Source organism: Artemia sp. Qi Xiang Cuo, chromosome 2, assembly GCF_049724085.1.
Source record: "Artemia sp. Qi Xiang Cuo chromosome 2, ASM4972408v1, whole genome shotgun sequence".
NCBI classification, from domain to species: domain Eukaryota; kingdom Metazoa; phylum Arthropoda; class Branchiopoda; order Anostraca; family Artemiidae; genus Artemia; species Artemia sp. Qi Xiang Cuo.
The window spans coordinates 22,376,639-22,401,121 of NC_142795.1; the positions used below are offsets into that span (position 1 = coordinate 22,376,639).

Here is a 24,483-nt window from a genome sequence, read left to right on the forward strand (position 1 = left end):
AGAGCGAAGCGTCGAGGAGGGGACAGCCCCTTTCATATACGGAATAAATAAAAAAATAAAAAAACATGCCAAATTTAAATAAAAAAAGTCCCGCGGCGTCAATAAAGTTAATAAAGTTTGACATGAAAATACGAACCGTAAAGTTTGTCCCGCTCGCACAAGGATATCATCTTTTTGACTTAACAGCAGTTTTTCATAGAAAGTAACGGAAATACTCGGACATGGAGCATGGAGCATTTTTTCCTTTTAATAGTAAATGAAAATATTTTTTGTTTCTTTTAGCAAGCTAAATATTTAAAGAAGTATAAACGATTATATTTGTAGAAACTAATTTGTATGTTGTTTATTTGAAATTTTCCAAACGTCTTCTGCTATTGGTTGAACTTTGCGGACTTTCTTGAAAAAGTTAAATAAAGTTTAACTTCTTTCCGACAGCAATAAAGTCAACAAAGTCATGCGAGGAAAACGGTTTATTAACTTTGTGGACAGCTTCATTAACTTTATTGACGCCCTGGGAGCCCCGCATAAAAGTTACTGCAGTCCAGAGGCTATTGTAAGCCTCTCGTTCGCATTCGCACGGTTTGAATTCTATCCACTTTACGGTAACGTTAGTATATCCATGATTAATCGGTCACAATGCTTCTGGAAAATAAGTTCGAGAAATAGTTCCAATTTGTTCCAATGGTAGAAATATTCGATTAGCTGAGTCAGGTCTATATTTAACAGTTTTGAATAACAGTGTTTGTTTATATATTTTTTCTCGAAATCTGGCCTATAGAAACGATCTGTATAGGTCACGTGTTTGAGAAAATTCGTTTAGAGTCTTAATTTCTGAAAAAAAAAGTTTCACACGAGCTGTGGAAAAAACGGAAAATAAGATGTTTCCCATTCCAAATAAGTGATTTATTTCTCTCGTTTTTCAAGCCAATGGATTTTTCTTAAACCAAGGGACTGTTAATTTTCCTTCTAGGATTTTTGGCCAAGGCAATTCTAATGGTGTACTTTGTGTTTCGATTTGTCAAATTTTTCAGCGATTTTAGGGCCGTGTATGGCCCATAACAGTATGGGCCGTGTTTGACTTTTGCTAGGTTGTAGCTGTCGTTGCAGCTGTCGTTGCAGCTGTCGTTGCAGCCATGATGTACCTGTGTTCAGTTCTATACGTCATTATATCAGTGTTCAGTTTTATATGTAAATGAAAATTTACATCTTACTTTAATTCAATAGCTTTAGATTCATAAACCACATAATTTTCGCTACTATGAGCAGCGGTTAAGCCTAGCTCTGATCTATTTTAAAACCGAATGTTACATGTAGGAAAAGGCCTTCAGCCTTTTCTAAGCAGGAACTAATAAAGAACGAACTACGTTGTCATCGCTTGTATCAAAGACACCCTGTAAATTATATATTATGACGAACGTCATAATATAAGTAGTAAGTTATATAAAGCTTCTAATTACACATGAAAATATACATTGGAATTGCGCAAGAAAAACCCATGGCTGTGTCATTAAACTTACACGTGAACATTTTGAAAAGCTGCCATGGTTTTTGTTATTGTTGTCAATTGCACAATGAATGTATCGTTTGACGCAGACATTTTTCAGGAGCCAATCAGAGGCAACGATGGTTGTTCCATATACGATAACTTGATTGGTGGTTGGGATTTGAATAAAAGGACTGGTTTTCACTACAATTCATATTAGTAAGAGAATTGAATACAGAGAGAATAGTTTATTTGAGAGGATATTATTGGAGAAACAATGAGTGGTGCATTTACATTATTGGAGATTAATGATGGAGCCGACAGCAGCAGCAACGATATACGAGTACCCAATGTGGCTCTGGAAATAACCGCTGGCTGTAGACTATGCCTTGAATAGAACGATATGTATGCTAGATACGTGATATCATTAAGAAAGTTTAAGCAGGAGGAGCAACTATGTTTTGCTGGAAAAGTGAATATTCTCCATATAAATAAACTTCGGTCAGCATTAGATGTGCGATCGAATTACATTTGATGAGAACAAATGCATCATTGAATACTATTATTGTAATTATGCTCAATAAAATTTTTTCTAAATCAAAGGTATTTTTCTTTCTATAGTAGACTAGGGTATATTTTTCTGAGCAGAAAATTAAATTCTGGTTATTCTGTAGTTGGTTGTGAGAGTGTTAGGACTAAAAAAAAATGGATAGATTTGAGAAAGAGCGAATCTTGGGGAATCTAGTGTTTATGGAAAAACTTTGATTCTAGATGACGATTTTCTAGAGCTGTCTATTCAAAGGAAGATATTTTCTCGGGGAATGCTTGTCGATATAATGAAAACTGATTCTCCATCATTAGACTATTGTATGAAGCTTCTACATCGTGGCCTAAATGCTTTTAAACAATTTATTGATATATTGATCACGACATGGAAAAATTATATTGTGGATATGCTTTTAAACATTAGTTTAGAAATTTAGGACTTTTTTTTCATGAGAAAGATGGTGCTCAAGGATGATTTACTCCTCTCTCTCTATCTCAGACAATTTTTGTTGTTGCTAGCTCAGTTTCATTGTGGCAGTGAGACTGTCAACACATGAAAAAATATTCCATACATGTCCATTATGTATGTACACACTGGGCAGCTGGTTATCATGTGAGAATCGCACAATGATTGATGAGTATGATGAAAAGTGTAGATTATGCAACCCGTGTAAATTGCATAAAGGATATGCTGTAAAAATTAAAGGTTGTAATTCCTGTCTTGAAGAGATGTATGACTCTCATCCTAGAGGCCACCTATGCTCCAATTGCCATTATGATAAATGTAATCAGTGGGAGAATACATATGCAGGTATGATTGGAAAGAATCCTAAGCGTGATTTTAGTTTATTACTACGAGATTGGTATCGTCGTGGTTTTAGATTGTTCTGGGAGGAGGAGCCGGGTTAGTGATTCAACTATTGGAACAGCAAAAGAATATAGTTTCTACGTCATCGTTGTTAAGATAATGGGTGTAATGATTATAAGCCCACTGATTTTTATTTGGCTGTGACGGAATGTGATTCGTCACTTGAGGACACTGTTTGTGAAATTGCTTCAAATAAGCAAATGTGAATTCTATAGGATGAATGAGAATAGTATCATTAACTATACAAAGAGATATGACAAGAGTGAAGTCACACTCTATTGTAGAAAATGTGACCCTGAAATTGCAGTACATCAGGATCACTACACTGTGAATACAGATAATCTAACTGCACTAGTTGTTGTCGAAAAATACCTATACCTACTAGAAGATGAAATCTAAAGAGTAGAAAACTCGTTTTATCATGTATATACATTTTTATCATGTATATAATAAACAATTTCACATACATTTTTAGAACATTTTATTCGTAGGGCACTAAAATCTATTAAATACGCTTGTAAGTATATTTTCGACAAGAAAGTCGTTCAATCGAGGTAAGTCAACGTAGATGTTGAGAAACTGCTTGTAGGTGTAGCCACGACATCTGAACATGAAAAAGAGTAGTACATGAAAACCAGATGTCTTAGTTGTTAAATCCTGTACTCTTCGTTGATTTTGAATAATGGTTTTCCCACTGCTTTCAATAAAGTTGCTGATGTATGGAGTGTAGAATTTATACGATAGGCCAAGAGGATCGAAAAATTCAATATTCTTCGCTGTTTGAAAGATGCACAACCAATGGCCGGTCTTCAAAGTCGATGGACTGCTATTAACAATGATTAAGGTATTGTTAACACTTGTAATTTTTTCAATGAAGTCCGAAGGTATGCAATAGGACTTGTACTGGGACATGTATGGATCCATACAAAATATGTTGATTATTTGGTTTGTGTTCATGGTGCTAGGTCTAGTAGAACACTGCCGTCGGGTGTATTTTCCCAGTAGGTTTCAAATTGACTCAGTGATATTAGTGTGATACTCTCAGTCAAAGCATCGGCAAATGTGCACTCTAAACGTACATTCCCTGTTCGCATTATGCTCATATACTGAGTGCCCAACAAGTCCGAAAAAATTACACCATGGTTTTTTGAAAACATTGAATCGGTTGTTCCATTTTCAAATAATTGAGAGTCATGATCTAGGGATTGCATGGTGAACTCGTAAAGAGTTTAATAGGATTTTTTGACCAAAGATAGAGTGTACAGTGGGATACAATTCACTTTGCACACAAGGCTAGATAAATCGAAAAAATTAAAATCATGGGGGGATTCATTCCAGGATCCAACGTCACTGACACTCTTTACAAAGGCAAAAAACAATTTTGATTGGATTTCTCCATTGATAAATGATGCATCGATATAGCTACGAGAGCCGGTGGCACTATGACGTTGATTCGTGATCGTATGGGGGACAAGAAGTTTAATATTGTTGCCATTGGCTCTTAGCTTTTCCACTGCCAATGCAAAAGAGCTTATAACCTGCTGTTTTCGGACATGGAGAATTGCCGATGTGATAATGACATTTGCATTGGGTGCTGCAGAAAGTATTTGTCTAAAAATAAAAACTGATGGGGCCAGTTGTAACTTTTTGTCAGTCTTGACATGGGTGGGTAGTTATTGGGATATATTGAATACCTCAGGATTTAATTTTACAGCCAGATGAAGGTCCTGGGTCCCTGCAGTATTCAACTCACCGTCAGTTTCAACACCTGATCGATATTCATAGCCCAATGATTGTCCTCTTAACTTCTTGTATGGCTTTGGAGTCATCATCATAAATTGTATGTAGCTTGCATATTTGGATAAATTATTTCTAGTGCTCAACAATGTTCCATTAATGAATACATTAATTTGTTTGAATAAGTTATGTAGATATAGTTTTCATAGGACAGACCATCGGCAGCATTGGGAGTTGTATTATCTGACTTTTTCTGCACCAAAACATTTAAATCAATAAATGTTGATGATAAATCAATGAAATAGTCTTCATTGGAAAATATCTGAAAGTGTGTATTTTCCGAGAGAGGTTGTTGAGGGTGAACTTGTTCATAGTAGCCGTACTTGACACTGAAATCAACATTTTCAGAATTGAATAGATTCAATGAGTAACTAATTGATGTGTATAATTTCCTGTGGAGGAGATCAGTCTTCTTAAGAGAATAAATCCTTCTTTGATCTAAGACTCTTTTTCGTCTTCTTTTTTTTCTTATTTGTCTTCGTTGTTTTAATGCTCGAAGTCCTTGTTGATGTCCTTTACTTCCCACCTGGGTGGAGACTACTGAGTGAATGACGTGCACGCATCCTTTTCAATCCATCCCCATTTTGACGAGATTTTAGTTGCTCACCAACGGCTCTTGCTGAAGATCTAATATTTTCCTTAACACTCTCATTGAAATTCTTGCCCGACCCCCAGTCCCGTAGTGTGGAGGCAGCAAAATTTGATGCAGCAGGTACAAGATATTTTCTGGCAAGGGGTAGTGCAGAACGAAATAGCCTAGCAAGCCAGCTAACAAGACCATAGCCAGACATTTTAGTACACCCCTTGTAGTAATCCAAGCCATTAACTATTTGATGTGGACTGAAATCACCAACGTATCAATTGATATCGGAACAGAAAAATGGAATTCTTCCATTGTTCATTTTAGGTGATTGTGCTATCGCGGACAAAGGGTCGAAAATGACATGTAATCACTGCTAAGCCTTTTGTTATTGCTAGAGGATCACCCACTTCACTTCTTGGTGTTAACTGACGGAGTTCCAAATACGAAGTGTTTACAGGAACATACTGAAGATGCTTTATATTATAGTGATGAGCAAGTTCATGAGTTGTTTTTCGTTCAAGAACACGTAGGAGGGGGAGATTTGAATTACCAACTCTCGATGTTTCCACAAAGGATGCATAGAGAAATATGCAAGAGTCCGAAAAGAAACCAGGTGGATAATCAGCAAAAATAACTTGATCCATCACATAAACGGTGCCAGCGTTTGTCCTATTGATAGTCTTTAATTTAAAGCCAAGAATATCTCTAAGATTGTCCCTTAGAATAATGTTCTGGCTGTCAACAGGGGAGGTAATTTACATCCTGTCATGTTCTAATGAATTATAAAATTAGAATGTATCTCTCCTAACTTATGAGATTTTTCTATTGGTCGTACGAGAGAAATCTCCCATATTATTGTATTCAATATATTTCAATTTAGCATGTGGATATTCGCTAGATTTATGTGTTTCAACCCATTCATAGTCGACAAAGAGTGTCCAATCAAATGGTATAATTTTTATATCATACACAAGATCCTTTCTCAGGAAGTCATAGGTATTTTTGAGAATACAATCGACAATAGCCACTTCATAGGTACCGTCAAATTTGATGGCGGGGGAGAGTTTTTTCCAAAAATCACCTGTCACAATGTTGTTAGTGTAAAGAGGAGCGACCTCGTTGGGCATAAAAGTTAAGTAATGGCCCTTGGGCATTTCCTGTATCTTAAACGCCAATCCCGGAATAGAGCTCAGTGCTGTATCCAAGAAATCAAAAAAAACACTATTTCTTACCCCCGCGAGTCTGAGTCTTTAATATCTTTTCAATTTGTTAGATTTCACTATTGTTTTTAACTTTTTGTAGTTCATAGTCATAAAAGCCGCCGAGAATCTCTTCATCTTTGGTATCACGCAGGCGATAAGTTATGGGTTTAGTGTCTAGGATTTTTGTCACTTTAAAAAGTTCTTTGGACCACAAGTAATTCCCCTTTTCAAAAAAATTAGTTGTTCTATTAATTCGAACAGTATCACCAACGTTGAATTTATTTTTCTTCTTGACAATCGATTCATTGGAATACTGTTTAAGAAAGGTGTCAATTGTATCATGATCAAAATGATGAACCTCAGTTGACATAGAGTTGGACACTAATCGATGAGGTCGTTGATTTTAAATCAACATGATTTTATCTAGATCATGAATAAAAGCCGGTGTATTTTTCAATGTAGAATATCTTGAAATTAAAAGTCTAATAGTTCTTATCAATCGTTCGGCCAATGCAGACTTTGTAGGACTATGGCTGTGATAGAGTAGTAAATTATAGTTCACTAATACTTTTGCAACACGGGGATTTACGAATTCACTACCGCAATTCGTTTGAATTTTTTTATATGAATTAAGTTCGAGAATAATTTCAATGGCCTGAGCAACTTCAACGCCTCTCTTTGATTTCAATGGAATTGCATATGCATAACGACTATAAACACTGATTGCAAGTAGAATGTACTTGTACGGTGTATTGTGACGTCGTTGAATCTCATATAGAGTCAGGAGATCTGCTTGCATTATATGCAGTGGGTAAAAGGCTTTAGTTTTTCGATATTGATTGGCACGAAGTCTATGATTTCTATGCAGAGTGTAACTTGATTCATTTTGTAGATAGTCTTGTACACTTTTAGTGTGAACACCCGTGACTTTGGAAAGAGTGGCGGGGGAACTTAAACTCCCCGCCTCACCAATATTTTCATAAACACCTTTCAGAACTTCAATCATTTTGAACGTAAACACGTTGTGTAACGTCCGCTACCCTTTTGTATACTAGTTGTGGTTGGAGACATGATGCATGTTCGCTTTTTCCTTGCCATCATTAAATTTCCTCTAGGTGTGCTATTATTTTCCAAGATTGATTTAAATTCTGCTCCTTCTTTTTCTTCTTCTTCACGTTTTAATGGTGTTGTTGTTGTTGATAATGACGATGCATGTTCATTTAATTTTTTTAGAATTTGCCTATTGCTAGTAAGACTTTTGGGGGAATTTAATGTATTTAGAAAGTTGTATAGATGAGCATCAAGTGATAATAGCCCTTTACGATTTGTAACCATATCATAGATTAAATAAAGTAAATTGTAGCTCTTGCCCTGAATTATAATCCCTTTCCCATTGCTCTCAACTTGAATATGATCTTGACCACCTTCCATGAGATAGGTTAGGGGTAGTGTACTTTATTAACGATATGAGTGGGGCCTTAGATTTCCAATTTTAGATACAATTGAATCCAATTCCTCCTTCTTTAATTGTGTTCCAGCAGAATCCTGAGGAGATGATTCTTTTTTATGATCAATACCAGCAGCAGTGGCCTTCACACGATAGGGCTTATGTTTGTCCACTCGGCGAAGTACATCTTGAACTAAAATCAGATTTTATCATCCTCAATATTCTCATTATCAAGGAATTTACTCAGATTGTTCTCAAAGTGTTCCACGGGTGAGAGAACGAGTTCTATTGGAGTTAATTTATAGGGTTTTGCCATTCTCTCTCTCTCGAGAAAACTATTTACAAGTCCTGCAATTATTGGCAGTAAAAGCGTGAAAAAACTACCACCCACCTGAAAAAAATTTTTCCTTTTAGAATTCTTTCCTTTGTTTTTAAAGAACGATTCTCCTAAACAGATGTGTTGTTGCTTCACTCTCTTTGCAACTACTTTATGCAGTGGAACGTTGACCTCGATCACTTTAAAGCAAAGTGATTTTATCAGATTGACTGAATCATTGTCAATACCATGTTTCAGTATGGCTTTCCTAAGTGGCGGTTTTGAAGTGCTTAGAACTGGGGGCACCTGGATAGATTTGTTTATTGAGAGTTATTAGCGAGCTAGAATCACGAACAACTCTGTAGATGATATAGTAGGTGCAGTTCAATGCAAGGCTTCGCATACATTTGCTCTGATGAAAGAGATTGTGTAGAACCAGAGTAACGGAAATCTGTTCATGATGAGAGCGAACGGTGAACAATTGCATCCTTTCCTGGGACCATTGTTCAATAGATACAGCCAGATCGTCAATAATCAACCAAGAGTTTGGTTCAATAATGCTGAAAACATCAAGTCCCTATGTGAATTGTATATGCACCAATCCCGTCGTGGCAATTGCTTTTATTTTATCGTATGACTCCTGCCAAATATTGTAACAGTAGTAGATTTTTTTCGGCTTTTCCACAAACAAATTATCGCAATTTTTAATTATTTTAGTTAAGAGTGTTGTTTTGCCTGACATTGACGGCCCACACAGAAACGATCTGAATGGTGTTTTAAATTGATACATGTTCCCTTCAACAGTTCACCTAGACAACTAACTGTAGACTATGACTTTCTAATGACTAAATAATTCCCATATTACAACTCCGTTCAAGAATGAGAAGACGAATAAAGAATCATATTTTCTTTTATTATACGAATAAAAAAGTAACAATACTTAAAAAAAAAACATTGAACATGAAAGCACATTAAACATGAAAAAATACACTTTTTTTTAAATTTATGTATAAAAAAAATACAACATTTACATAGGCACAGAGAAAAGCACTTAAATAAATATACTTTTTTTTATTTATTTATAAAAAAAATACAACATTTATTAGAATAAAGCACTTGAAATAATATCACTTTTATTTACAGCATTTTAAATTTTGGGATCCCCCCAACCCTCCTCCGGGGGCGGCCGCTGCGGCGGCCGCTGCGGCGGCCGCTGCGGCGGCCGCTGCGGCCGGGAAGCGTCGCGGGAAGCGCCACGGGCCGGGAAGCGGGGGCCCGCTGTGGCGGGCCCGGTGCGGGGCATTAAATACTGGAAATTGCTCTGCCTTGCACACACACACACACACACACACACACATACACACACACACATTGAAAATTGTTTGTGATATAGAAAAAAAATTAAAAAGAATTAAAAAAAACACCCATTATCCAAAAAACCCTCCCACCCAATTTATATGTTTTTTTTAAATGAATTGAAGTTAATTTTTTTAGACCAAGCTGTGTTATGTACTCTATACATTAAACTCGGTCTGAAATTAAATAATGCCCGTGTGATAGTACCTTAACACCATCCTCAAGTACAAAGACTTTTTCCGATATGGCCGACATGGCGTTTTTCTCAACTCTAACTGTGTAGTTTTTAAATTGTAAAGAGTGAATTGCCATGACTTTCGCCCTTGGCACTAAACTACGTTCCACACAGTTTCTACACACACTCATGTCGAAATTATTTTTTACAGAGTGTGCAGGTACCCCCTTGCAAACTTGTTTGGTATCCTTGCTTTGCGTTTCCACACAGTAAACCTTCGGCCCAGGAAACACACCACTCGATATCAGATCGCTAGTTGTTTAAGATTTTAACATTAAAAATTGATTTGGGGCCTGGTATTTTACTAGCTCTGGGTAGAGGGATTTATCCCTATTAGTGTAGGCCATTCGTGAGCTAATGTACTCGCCATTTTCCAAATCATTCAATAGATTTTCAGATTTGACTTTTAACAGGAGTGAATCAGTGTCCCCGTAATACACTTGAACTTGTCCCTCAATCGGCCACTGTACCTTGCATACATTATAATAAAATGACAACATGAGTTTCTTGGATATTTCAGTTATTGCACTTCCGCCTGCAATATTTTTATTGAATACAATGTTTCTTTTCTTACGGTGTAGGAGCACCATATCAGAGTCTATGATTACGAACGATGTGAAGTTTGGATCCGCAATGATTTGAGCACAATCTTTGGGGTTGGTTACAATGTCACATCGACTTCTGTTTCGTACGCTCTCGCACATTTTACCGAAAGCTGAGTTCAAAATGAGTTTATAGACTTCTTTTTCAACTTTCGTTTTCGCTTGTGAACGCTTACTGACAAAGGTGTCAATAAACGTTTTCATGTAAGGTTTTTGATCAAATTGGAGGGCTCTATGAATCTTTGTGACCTTGAAACCATTGGACACCATCCATTTCAATAGCATGTGATAAACAACGATATTCTGTTTCGGGTTAAGGTCGGCAATTAGTTTTTGTTTTGAAGGTACCCAGTGCATACTCCCGTCCTCTACTAAAAATAAATTGTAGTGGCTCAGAGAGTCCCTACCCACCAGTCTATTTATGCACGGAAAAACAAATTATTTTACCGAATCATGGATTTCCATGGGTATTTCACCGTCAATTTAAAAAAACCATCCCTGTGCCCCATTCTCCTCAACACTGGCAATGTCAGGGAAATTCGAAGCACATGGATTGTCAAGCCATTTATAATTGCCACACGGCAAACAGTAGTGAAACATTTCCGATGGGTAAAGGGAATTCATATCCAAAAAAACTGTGTCTGAATTTTTGCCTGTGTGCTGTCCAGACGGATAAGTTTTCATGATACAGTCCCTATGAAAAAAATTACCACAGCTCAGTGGTCACTCTACAAACTAAAATCGAATCACAACAATAAATGGGCTAATTTCTTCTTTGATGATTTAAGCATAAAGTCCATAACCAAATGAGCAGTGGAAAAATAATAACCTAAATCCAACCAAAATTCCCCGTAGATTTTGCCCGTATTTTTGCACCCAATGTCCAGAAGAGTGAGTACGTCACTGGCTAAGTATAGTTTACAATAATCCCACCCATTTTTACATCCGCCCTTTGCCCAAACCCTCTTAGCAAATTCGTAGTCGCTAGTGGTGCACTCACTCTCAGTAAGAGAATTGTAAAAAGCTTCAATGGGCGGTAGTGACACCTCATCTAGACTCGAGCCAGAGTTTGAATAACCATATGGATATATACCCTTATATATTAATAAATCATACATTTCATCATCAGGGAAGTGCTTTTTAAGTAGTGGGAAGCTATCAAAATTATCACTTTTCTGCAACTGACTCAATTGACTTAATTACTTGGGGAAGAAACTGAAAGAGTCTAAAAAACGGATTCTATTCAGGTACATGTTACTCTTGTCATCTTTTTTTCACATGTATTCTAGGAGAAGTAGCTTCTCCGATGATTTGGGTATGATATTATATGAAAAAGAACCATCTATCCATGCGTCATCTACAATTCCACCCTTGGCAATGCGGGCCAACGCCGGTAGAACAAACGTCAAGTCGTAATTGGAATTGTGTATAAAAACAGGTACGAAATAATGTTGTCTAACGTTTAAATTGCATGACTGGTGTGCTACCCTTCTAAAATTATTCCCTCCCGATGTAATTTCCTGCCACAAATGATCATGGTCGATCACCTTCCTCCTCCCTCCATTCCCAACACCATCATCAAATTCCCCTTTGTAAACCCAACACGTTTTACGATTTTAAGTGGCCATTACGTCATCCGGCAATAGGAACACAGGGTTGTGTGTGTAACGAAGACACGAAATTGCACTATTTAATGTTATGATTAGACTGACCAATGTCGAGCATAGGCAGTTTTCACCGTCACCATATTTCTCAACTAGATCCAGCACTTGCATGGTATTATTGGAATCTCGTTGCACGTGAGCGTAAGAGATCCCTATGGCTTCATGTATTTTAACACGATTTGAATTTTACGAATCGCACACGTCTGCCAGTTTCGATTCGCAGTCTAAAGCGATTTCATTGCTCTGCTGGAGTGTGTTTTGGAAATTTTTAAAACGTAAGATCGCTCTTTTTCCGCTTACCGTCTCCACAGCCTGGTATCCATGACGTTTACAATATTTCATGTGATGCTTTAACTTTAAATCACTCGGAACTCTTGAAAGACATGTTGGACAGTAAAAACGGATATTCCAGTTTTTACCCTCACTTAGAACCCGACTCATATCCGTAATTGGATAGAAATGACCAATTGAATCGGATTATGTGTGTGGGGTATATAGAAGCCACATCCAATGTTCTACTGATTCAATTGAAGGAGCCCGCACTCGAAATAATACACCCTTCTTATCAGAACGCTGGCTCTCCTCAAATTCGGTTTCATACTGTAACACCGTGACACCAATCTTTAAATGTGCATTAGCCCGCTTAAAAATATCTATTCCTTTTAGTGTCACAAAAAATTGACCATTTAAAGAATCAAAATCAACTTTGAGAAACTTTGAACCCTCCCTACCATTAAGTGCCATTTCATCCAACTTTTTCATAGATGCATCTTTTTGAAGAGGTCTGTATGCGGCAATTAAAAATGCATACTTGAAACATTGTAGCCTCGTATCGAAACAGAGTCGTTTTACCACCTGAAACCCTACTAAGTCTGAATGATATTTTAAAACTATACCCCTTTCCCCATGCCCACCTCTTAAAACAAAATCCTTTTTGAACATACAAATATTATTATTTAAACTTTCAGTACATAAAACAAACGATCAACTCCCCCCCTCGGTCTAACTTTACCACTTTTAATAATATTATCCCAATTTAGAAAAAACTTCCCCATAATTTGATAAATGCGGGCGAATTGCCAACTTCTCTGTGTGCAAGTATTTCGAATACAGCTCGCTCGCATTTTCATTTAAAAAAATATTTTTAGTGCTATTGATGCTTTTAAACTGACCCCCACCCCCCCGCCCCCCACTGTTGTTAAAGAATTGCTCGAATCTTATTAGTATATTAATGTTTAATGGCCGAGGGATCTGTTATTATATCCCCCGACACTAGAGAGTTAAAGGGATCACCGAATTTGGCGCTGTGGACCTTTGTGTGGTGCAAGGCAGAGTTGGACAGAAAAAAATCTGGAAGAGGGGATACTGGTGTTGTTGCTGTATTACTACTACTAGCACTAGCTATATCATTAAGCGGAATGGTGGGGGGTGACATAGAGTTGTCAATAGCACCACACCCAGTCTGTTTAATTACATTGGTTGGAGGTGGCATGAGGTCCCCTAAGCCTGATAGTACATATTCCAAGGTGTTTGGGGACAATTGATCGAGCCAGCCTGCTTGTCCTGTGTTGGAATTTCTTTATGAGGACCCGGTTCAGATGCACTAGTAACATCTCCTAAATGCTCATGCATAAATCTATCTGCCCACTCCGGGTCCTCCAACATGTCAATGTCACAAGTTAAGTCGTCTAGGCTAGCCATGTCCCCAAAAACATCATTAAGAAAACCTCTATGCCACTCCATATTCTCTAGAACTAATGAAGGTTCGTCTCTGAACTCCATTGCTGGTGATAGAATTGGTCCAGTAAATGCTGATGTCTCATCACCCAATGGCGGTGCTATATCATTAATCTATAGAAAAAAGGTTTTATTTTCTATGTGAAATAAGCATTATTTCATAAAGTTGAAAAATCATGTTCATTCTTTTTTCCATACCACCCATAAAACTCAATTCCTCCTAGAATTATTTAAACTAAATACTTTTTGCTTATAGCATTATTTACAGAACAAATGCATAATAAATTACAAATTTTGTTAGTAACATACAGACAAACACACAATAAAATATTGAAAATCATTACGTTTTTCTTTAATTTGCAATATTCATTATACTATCTCCATGAATTATCGGGTAGACATAAAAATAAGCGGCGCATGCACCGCTCACACACACACACACACACACACACACTCACATTGAAAATTATTTATGATATAGAAAAAAGAATTAAAAAAAACACCCCATTACCCAAAAAACCCTCTTTTTTTAAACTAAATAGTTACCCCCACCCACCTCCCTCAGAAAGGTCAGAAAAAAACAATAGCCTTATCAGTAGTGAAGGATTCTTCTACTCGTAAACTAATTTTTTAAACTAAATAGTTACCGCCGCCCTCCTCCTTCAGAAAGTTCAGAAAAACACAATAGCCTTATCTGTAGTGAAGCATTTTTCTACTCGTAAACTAATTTTTTTAAAACTAAAAAGTTACCCCCACCCCCCTCAGAAAGTTCAGAAAAACACAAAAGCCTTATCTGTAGTGAAGCATTTTTCTACTCGTATGTTTCCCGAATATTTAACACATACAATTTTTCCATACCATCCAACAAAACCCAATTACTCCTAGAATTATTTAAACTGAAAAGTTACCCCCTCCCCCCTCAGAAAGTTCAGAAAAACACAATAGCCTTATCTGTAGTGAAGCATTTTTCTAGTCGTAAACTAAAAAGTTACCCCCACCTCCCTCAGAAAGTTCAGAAAAACACAATAGCCTTATCTGTAGTGAAGCATTTTTCTAGTCGTAAACTAAAAAGTTACTCCCTCCTCCCTCTGAAAGTTCAGAAAAACACAATAGCCTTATCTATAGTGAAGCATTTTTCTACTCGTAAAATAATTTTTAAAACTAAAAAGTTACCCCCTCCTCCCTCAGAAAAAAAACACAATAGCCTTATCTGTAGTGAAGCATTTTTTCTACTCGTATGTTTCCCGAATATTTAACACATACCATTTTTTCCATATCATCCAACAAAACCCAATTCCTCCTAGCATTTTTTAAGTAAATAATCACGTATAAGTTAGAGCTAAAATACGTACATTTACAAATTCAGACTGCACTTGTACATCTGAAGTCCCTGACAAAGCATGAAGGGTGTCCTCCTCCTGATCTTGAGCAGACAAGACCGAGGCATTATGAGAAAGCTTCCATTCCCTCTTGAATTTTCTACCAGGTTGCATAGTGGTCTCTGCAGAGCTGGCACTGGCATGAGAGGCTCCTGGCTGGTCCATAGAACCTGTAATAGAGCTAGCATATCTGATGATGGATGGTCTTGCAGCTTGCATCGATGTGGTATCATCCCATCTTGTTCTCTTTTCAGGGGTGGGGTAATTGTAGGAATCTTCCCCCTCCTTTAAAAAAAAGAAGAAAAATTTATTCTGATGTTTGTATTGCTATAACTATTAGCACTTTAGAAATATTTTTAAAAAGCTTCTAAAGTAAAATTTTGGAAAATTTTGAGTTTGAGGGGAAGGGAGATTTCAAAAACATCTTGCCATAAAATAGCTTGGCCTATAAAGCCGATTCTGATATTTGTATGAGTCTATGTCTTAGCGCTTTAGAAGTAATTAAAAAAGCTTCTAAAGTAAAATTTTGGAAAATTTTGAGTTTGGGGGGAAGGGGGATTTCAAAAACATCTTGCCATAAAATAATTTGGCCTATAAAGCCGATTCTGATATTTGTAGGAGTCTATGTCTTAGCGCTTTAGAAATATTTAAAAAAGCTTCTAAAATAAAATTTTGGAAAATTTTGAGTTTGGGGGGAAGGGGGATTTCAAAAAATCTTGCCATAGCATAATTTGCCCTATAAAGCCGATTCTGATATTTGTAGGAGTCTATGTCCTAGCGCTTTAGCAATATTTAAAAAGGCTTCTGAAATAAAATTTTGGAAAATTTTGAGTTTGGGGGGGCGGGGGATTTCAAAAACATCTTTAAATAAAATAATTTGGCCTATAAATCCAATTCTGATATTTGTAGAAGTCCATGTCTTAGCGCTTTAGAAATTTTTAAAAAGGCTTCTAAAGTAAAATTTTTTAAAATTTTGAGTTTGGGGGGAAGGGAGATTTAAAAAACATCTTCCCATAATATAATTTGCCCTCTAAAGCCGATTCTGATATTTGTACGAGTCTATGTCTTAGCGCTTTAGAAATATTTAATAAAACTTCTAAAGTAAAATTTTGGAAAATTTTGAGTTTGGTGGAAGGGGGGGGGATTTCAAAAACATCTACCCATAATATAATTTGCCTTATAAAGCCAATTCTGAGTTTAGTGTACCGTAACGCTAGACCCTATTTTAAATTGATGACATTGTTCAAACATCACTCACATATCACATTTCAAAGGCTTCATTCTCGCCTAATTTGACCATAACAAGAATCTAGTTTCTCAAAGGAAATTATTGGCACTATGCTTTGGCATGTGGTAATAATAATTCTAGATAATGAACACATAAAAGGTTGTTTGGAAATTGTCAATCTCGCTAACAAGATAAGACACAGATGCCTTTAGCTAGACCGGAAAAAGACGAAATATCTTAAACACACACAGTTGGGAAAAGCCACATTTGAAGGAAATAACTAAAAGTAAGGGATTATGGTCGTAAACAGAGCATTTGAGGAGGGAGTTTTTGCTTTAAATAATAGAAAAAAGCGTGCTTAGCGTTTCCTAACGAGTATACCTATTATATCTTAGGGTTTGTATTGTTGGAGGAGAAGGGGGGCTAAGTCCCCCTGAAATTTGAATTTACTGGTAAAATACCATTTATCTGGAAATAAATTCAGTAATCTATACTCACATTGAAAATAGAAATATCCATTTTTCAAAAGTTAATAAAATACAGTGTAATATGCTCTATTTGTTAAAACATAATGAAAATTAAACTGTTATGCATGAACATTTTATACGGAATTTCAAGGACGAATAAAAACGGATGTTACCTCGAAAAACCACTCTGGTTGAGTTGCATAATTTCATGCATACTCCCAAAAACATGTTTGACTACTTTATACCATACCAGCTTTAAATAAAAATGTGCACGTGAACTCACGACGTACATTCTTATGAAATTCTTATTAATAACAGAAAAAAAACCTGTCTGCTTAAGTTATATAATTATGACCATACTCTCAAAACATGTTTGACCACATTATACCTTGCCAAGTTTAAAAAACCTTGACTTTAGTTTCATAACATGCATTATAGTGTAAGTTTAATGACACAGCCATGGGTTTTTCTTGCGCAATTTCAATGTATATTTTCATGTGTAATTAGAAGCTTTATATAACTTACTACTAATATAATTTTTACTTTTTACGCCATTTATGGTAGTAACCTACGATTTTGACGTTATTCATCATCTTATATAGGAATACACAATTTTAATCAACAAGTTTATTTTAGATATAGTGTTTTCAAGTCAAGGGACTGTAAGTTTCCTGTAAAGGGTCTGCGGCCAAGTTAATTTCAATGGTGTACTTTTTGTTTTATCCTAAGCATTCTTATTTCTTTGGTTGCTATTGGCCATGGCTCGTTCCTTACTAGTTTGCAGCTACTGCTGCAAACACGATGAAAAAACTTACATGTATACATAACTTACAGCCTTTACTCCAAGGGCTGTGGGGGGCTTTGTCAACCTCGGAGGGAGATATTTTTTCACCTTTGGGCTGTTTCGAACAAAAAGGCTATCTCAAATTTTTTTCGGATATATTTGAGAAAAAAGAGCGATGAGGGTGGCTGGTTGCACTCTGATCCCTTTTGACTCTTGAAAACGGTACTACAGCTATTAATTTCCAATTGAATGACCCCCCTCCGATGCTTATACGGCTACTCCTTCCATAAAAATCACCTCTGGGAAAAATAATATATTGATGCCTTAAGGCTCTTTACTAGTTTCAACACTTTTGCATTTCTTCTGATATTTATGGAAATTATTTGCGTATATCGAACGCGGATAAATATCCTCCACGTTTTTCTTTATTTTCTGAAACCATCGCTCTTTATTAGAAAAATTTAAGTAAAAAGAAATACGTTTTTACCTGAAAGTAATGAGCAGTAAAACTTAAAATGAACAGAAATATTCTGTAAATGAGGGAGGCTACCCCCTCATCTGTCCTTCACCCTTTACACTAAAGTTTTTTAGCCCTTCAAAAAAAATTCCCCCAATATAACGGCCCTGGTATTTCAGGAATCGTTCATCAAAAACTAGGACCAAAATTCCAGCTTTAGCGGACAGAGAGAGTGCTGAGGAAGGAGTAGCTCCCCTCGTATACGGAAAAATTTCTGTTTCTTTTAAGTTTTAATGTTGCTCCTTACTTTAAACTGAAAAAAATTACTTTACTCGTTACTTTAAACTCCTTACTTTAAACTGAAAATCCCCCCCCCACAAAAACTCCTCCATCGAAACTGACTCCCTTGTAAAATTCCTGCCTTCTGGGAAATTTCTCTGAACAATTCTGTCTTCGCTTTAAATTTCCCGTGGAAAACTTACTGTGGAGAATTACCCCCGGAAAATTCTTCTAACTTCATTAGAAAAAATTCCTTTTATATAATTTATGAGCGTCTTTCAAATCATTCTACGTGAGAAAATTTTGTCCCCTCCATGGGAAAATTTCCCCTAAATTCCCCCAATGGAAATTTTCTCCCACGGAAAATCCCCCGACGAGAAAATCCCTCCAGACAATTTCTTTCCCGCAGAAAATTTCCCCTTGATGATTCCCCCGGAATATCTCTACATGTAAAATTGAGTTGCCAAAGAGTAGATAAGACACACAAAAAGAATTTCGTACAAATTCTGAAATATTCTCCCAGTGTAAAATTTCCCGTGGAAGATTTGCCCCACGAACTTTCTTCCTAATCTCAAATTCTACCCGTAACCCCCCCCCTCCCCCCGAAGAAGATTTCTTCGCCTAAAAATGTTAAGTATGAATAACAACAAGAACAATAGGGAATTCTTTTCGCAAGACCCTGGAATTCTATATTTAAATTAATATTTCGACCCTATGGCCAAGGGCCGTCATCAGCAAAATATAAATATATAAAAGAAAAGAGACTTACAATAACATACAACCATTAAAACTAAAATGAGAATTTTAAAATAGTCAGTTTTCAGGCTATTTTTCGAAAATTCTATGAATCTGTTTTTGCAAAATAACTTTTACCATTAAAATTAATCGAAATTATAGTTACAATTCCTGAATCAGAATCAAATGACAATTCTTCCTCAGTTGACAGTTATATTTCAAAACCAGTTTTAACTTTCGGTTACTATGGGCTAGATTTGTTCTTTACTAGGTTGTGGCAGATTTCACAACCATGAGACAACCGAAAGAAGTGACTTCATCTGTTTTTTTATACTCCTGCTTCGAATTGTTTTATTGCTTTTTGCTATGTCAGGGTTCTTGGGCCTTCGGTTCGTTAAAAGTACCCTTGTTTTGCTTGAGTAAGTTCTCGCTTTGGTTGTATCACGTCACATGATTTTGAATTGTCTATAATGTTACTTTTGTAATAAACTTTTTCTTTGTTTTAGAGTCTACAAAAATACTTTCGGTTCAAAGACTCTTCATTAAAATATTATGTTTCTCGCGTAAATAATTTAGCTGTTTTCCCACAGCAAGGACGCACATACACTCCTATGATTTAATGTAGACACGAGCAACAGAGCTCGCTCTTTCGTTACTGCAGGTGACAGAACCTGCAAGCACTAGAGCTTGCAGCAAGTAGCTAGCAACAGAGCCTGTAAGCAAATCCTACATTGCATGTATTATGTTACCTCCTTCAAATCCCTTCATTTTCTATGGCATGTACCTCAGTGCCTTTTGCCCTCACAAACATGCCCTTGCTTTGCTAAGCTGTGCCAAGGCCTCTGGATCTTGCACTGTTGTTGTTATGACAATAATTTTTCGACCTTGCTATTGTGGTGTTGTTTTTTTTACTTTTTATTGTTCCGGTTTACATATCCAGCGTCCATTCTCATGGCTCTAAAATCAATCTACAAAATTTAACTTTTCTGTTCTGATAAGTTTGGCTTATTTCATTTGCACACAAGGGATACTACCCTTTCATCTAACCGTCAGAAGCATTAAACGACATAACATTTACCCGTCAGGGTAAATGTTATGTCGTATATATATATATATATATATATATATATATATATATATATATATATATATATATATATATATATATATATATATATATATATATATATATATATATATATATATATATATATATATATATATTCACCTTATGGGTGGAGAGGAAAGTTCCTTGGCAGAGATGATTGATATAAATTAATATTGCATAATCCCTGCCTATTGCGTTGAATGCTATTATTCTCCATTTTTCAAAGCTTGTTCCTTTATTTTACTGACAATTCCATAAGCTGTGAAAGACACTAATTTTGTTTTGGCTCTGCATCATAGCCAACACATAAGCATTGGCTTAATAACAACGATGTGCCTCAAAGTTAAAGCTACTTCGCTCTTCCCGGTTTCGTTGCATAGACAGAGGATGATTGGATTGAAGTCTCATTGGATGGTAGATTAGTAGATTATTAGATTAGTAGATGTGCCTCAAAGTTAAAGCTACTTCGCTCTTCCCGGTTTCGTTGCATAGACAGAGGATGATTGGATTGAAGTCTCATTTGATGGTAGATTAGAACTCTAATGCCTTTCATGGGCTGAAACTAATTGAAGGGCAACCAGCCGTATTTTCAACAGTCTTGATTCTCCCATGTCTATATGGCGGTACACTGCATCAAAATAGTAGTTTTAATAACAGCGAACTAAAAGTTCAAAAATCTGCGTCTGGGTATGAATACCAGCAAAGGGGCAATACCCTCCTCTGTAAATTTTTCTTGCAGCACTCGTGTAATGTTTTAAGGTGATCAGTTCACAGCAAGGGGTTAGCACCCAAAATTACGTAAGTCTATTTGAAACAAGGGAATTGTATATCCATTTTACCAAAAGGGCAGACTTGCTACGCTACTACTGGTACAGTCACTATTAGTCCAGTACGACAATAGACTGTTCATCACAGCACCAAAGTGCATTTGACCATCTATGCTTGCTCTATTTCCAATTTAATTTGTTAAGAACCTAAATTAAAATTTAACGAAACTTTTTGTATCACGGAATTTTTTTTCCGAAGCGTCACTAAATTAGGTTTTGTTTTTAAATAGGAAAAAAGATGCTTCAAATATATTTTGTTTCAGCAAAGCGTAAATGACATTTTAACTATTTAAGGAGATTTAATAGAGAAGTAATAAAAATTTTTTTAATGGAAATATGTTTTATTTTACAGTTTTACTTTATTGTTCATTGTAATTTTTGTCAATTTTTATATTTTATTTGCACATTTATTTTGAGTCCTAGTTTTTAAGAGCTGAAATCTTCATATGAAATAATTCAAGTGCCCTTCTTAATTAAAAACTTCCCGTTTTTCAAAAAATTTGGCTTTAAAAAAAATAATCAAATTATTAACTGGAAGATCTCTACATCTTGTCTATCCAGAAGCCCTCTTGAGCTAAGCATCTGGGCCCTTTGCTTCTTTTGTACATTGGGATTCTGCATTATTATCAAAGAACATTAATTCATGACGCCTTCAAATTATTAAATCTACAGAATATTCAAGCTAATTCAAAATTTTTCAAATATTTCCTTCAAGTTCAAGGAAAATTAATACTCTTCACTTCTAGTCCTAATGATTTTATTTCTTTAGTTTTCTAAATATTTTGAATTTTAGATGTCTCTCTGGAACAAATTTATAAAGATATCGTTTTCAAACTTCTTCCGAAGAAATAGATGATATTAATTTGTGATTCTACTTTTATATAGGCCAAGAGGAAATAGAGGCCTGCATGAAATAGAGGAATTTATAGTTGTCAAAACTACAGTTTATTATGCATTTTAGGTAGACTATTTACTTCTAACTATATAAAAAAAATCATTGCCACTTGCATAGACGTCTGGAAAATGAATGCAAAAACCAAATAATGTCAGCCCCTAGGCTAAATTAAACAGATTTAGAAATGTTGTTGGTTTCTTATTAAGCCTATTCTGTGGGCTATTCTTAGTATCCATATTCTTTGGTCAATATATTCCAAATCATATTATTGAGTTAGGACTAGCCTAAAGTGAATACACCATTTGATGCTTTTTTTTTATGCTGATTACAAATATAATTAGAGATGATGTAAGACTATGTAGGGGCAAATGTTCCCCATTTGACATGGCTCTTCTACAGGATGATTTAAATGCCTTGGTTATTTGTTATAATCCAAATTCAATGATTATTAATCAAGGAAAATACCACATGGAGAATTATCTAGTGAATGCAGTAGGCTAGCATAGGCCTACCAGTATTCTATTGGTGATGTAGTGATATGTTCTGTTGATTCCATTAGGGATCTTGGTATTGTCTTTGATAACCAATCAAGGTTTGATAAACAGGTATCAGCTGAATTGCATAAAGCAACTATAGTTTGCTTTGTATCAAAAGAATGTTTAGAAAGCTTAACCAGCAAAGCTTTACTATGCAGTATAAGGCAATGATGAGGCCAACAGTTAAATACTGTACATCTGTGTGGTATCCAACTAGAAAATCCGATTCCTGGGTTACTGAAAAAGTGCAAAAACAGGCATCAAACTTTGTTCCTTATTTTAAGTACTTGGCCTATGAGTATAAACTAAGATGTTTGAGCCTACCATCTCTGCAATTCAGGAGGGATAGATTGGACTTAGTCAATACATTTTGAATTATTAAAGGTGTTGATAATTTATATTTTTGTGATTTCTTTCAATTTAGCCATTATTCACCCACATAGCAGGACTCACTAAAAAGAGTTTCTCAAATTTGTCTCTTTGTGCATTGTGGTGTATTTGCTTATTTTTGTAGTGTGTTAAGCCTAAGGAGTTTATTTGTTATTGTGGTACCAATCAATACCCAGGGGTCCAGTTCTTGTTTTTTTTTTTTTTTTTTTTTTTTTTTTTTTTTTTTTTCTTTATTGTCTATTTGTAACAAGAAAAACCATTGGCTTACTCTGTTTTTGTTTAAAATAATTACCTTAATTTGCACTTTGGAGTAAAAATAAGTTCTAATGTTGGAATAGGATAATATAAATAAATAGGATATTATATCCAATTTGGTTAGGTCACAATATAATGGTTCTTTTGAAGGAAGAAAACTAGCCTAATTAATCTATTGGTAGGCTAAGGCATTATTTTATTAAGATATTTCCTTCAGAAGAACTGTAAATCTGCTATTATTTTATTTATTATTTATTTATTTTTTTACTCACTAATGACAGCAAGGTAAATAGCAGGGTAATATATATATATATATATATATATATATATATATATATATATATATATATATATATATATATATATATATATATATATAAAATACAAACTACAAAAAAAATATATACACTCAAGAGAAAAAGAAAGAGAAAAAAACACACACAAACTACAAAAAAAATTTACACTCAAAACTGTGAAATGGCAGCTGTTGGTTCTTTTGTATATTGGATGGCTTGCTGCTCAACATGGCAACTTTCCCAAAAACACCATTTAATCCAAATTTTGATGTTATCTTCCCTCTATGGTACCAAAGAGGGAGAAAAAGAAGGAATTTGCAAAATCGAAAGTACTGGAAATGTAAAGAAGAAATATCTTTCTTTTTTAACAGAGGGTAAAAACCAGAAAGGTATAGAACTGAATGATTGCAAAAAACCAAATATAATTTACATAAGGCTTTACAATTGTATTTTCCTCTGTTTCCAACAATCCTAGATTAACCAACCTGAATCTTCAACCTGGAATCAGAAATCAGCCGGGAATGGTAAGATCTTAGACTATTAGTAATGATAATGCCCAACTACCTGAAAGATGGCACAGAAGGGACCAAAAACAATTTGCATGCAAGAGGCAAAGGTGAAGAAAAGGAAAAGCCGAAAGTAAGGTACTCGCATTTATCAACATTTAGATATAGACCAATCTGAACAAATGCTTCAGAAATGTAATTAATAGATTTAGAAAGGATGCCTTTACTTCTGCTAATGACAAGAAGATCATCAGCATATGCAAGACATGATGCATTAGATGACCCATAAAAATAAGTTGGAGGTATATTATTTAAAACTTGAGAAATACTCATTTTAAATAGGCTAGGTGATAGAACACCTCCTTGTTGGACCCCTTTTCAGAAGGGTATCTGTTTATCAAAACTGAACCATTATCCTTAACATTAAGAAAAGATGATGAATGCCAGTATTTCAGCTTTAGTAAAAAGCTGAAAATTGTTAACAGAATCAAAAGTTATAGAAATA

General features: G+C 35.4%; 1 protein-coding gene across 2 annotated transcripts in view; it reads left to right on the forward strand.

Annotated features, from left to right (window-relative positions):
• LOC148955005 (protein Fe65 homolog) overlaps positions 1 to 24,483 on the forward strand; it is a 196,675-nt gene that overhangs the window by 18,293 nt on the left and 153,899 nt on the right. The window contains exon 1 of one of the 2 annotated variants that reach the window (XM_089108015.1): positions 21,965 to 22,061. The exons of the other annotated variant lie outside the window; for it this stretch is intronic. The gene's annotated coding sequence lies outside the window, so the exon portion shown is untranslated. Of the gene's footprint in view, positions 1 to 21,964; positions 22,062 to 24,483 lie in introns of those variants that run through there. 2 annotated transcript variants of the gene reach the window in all.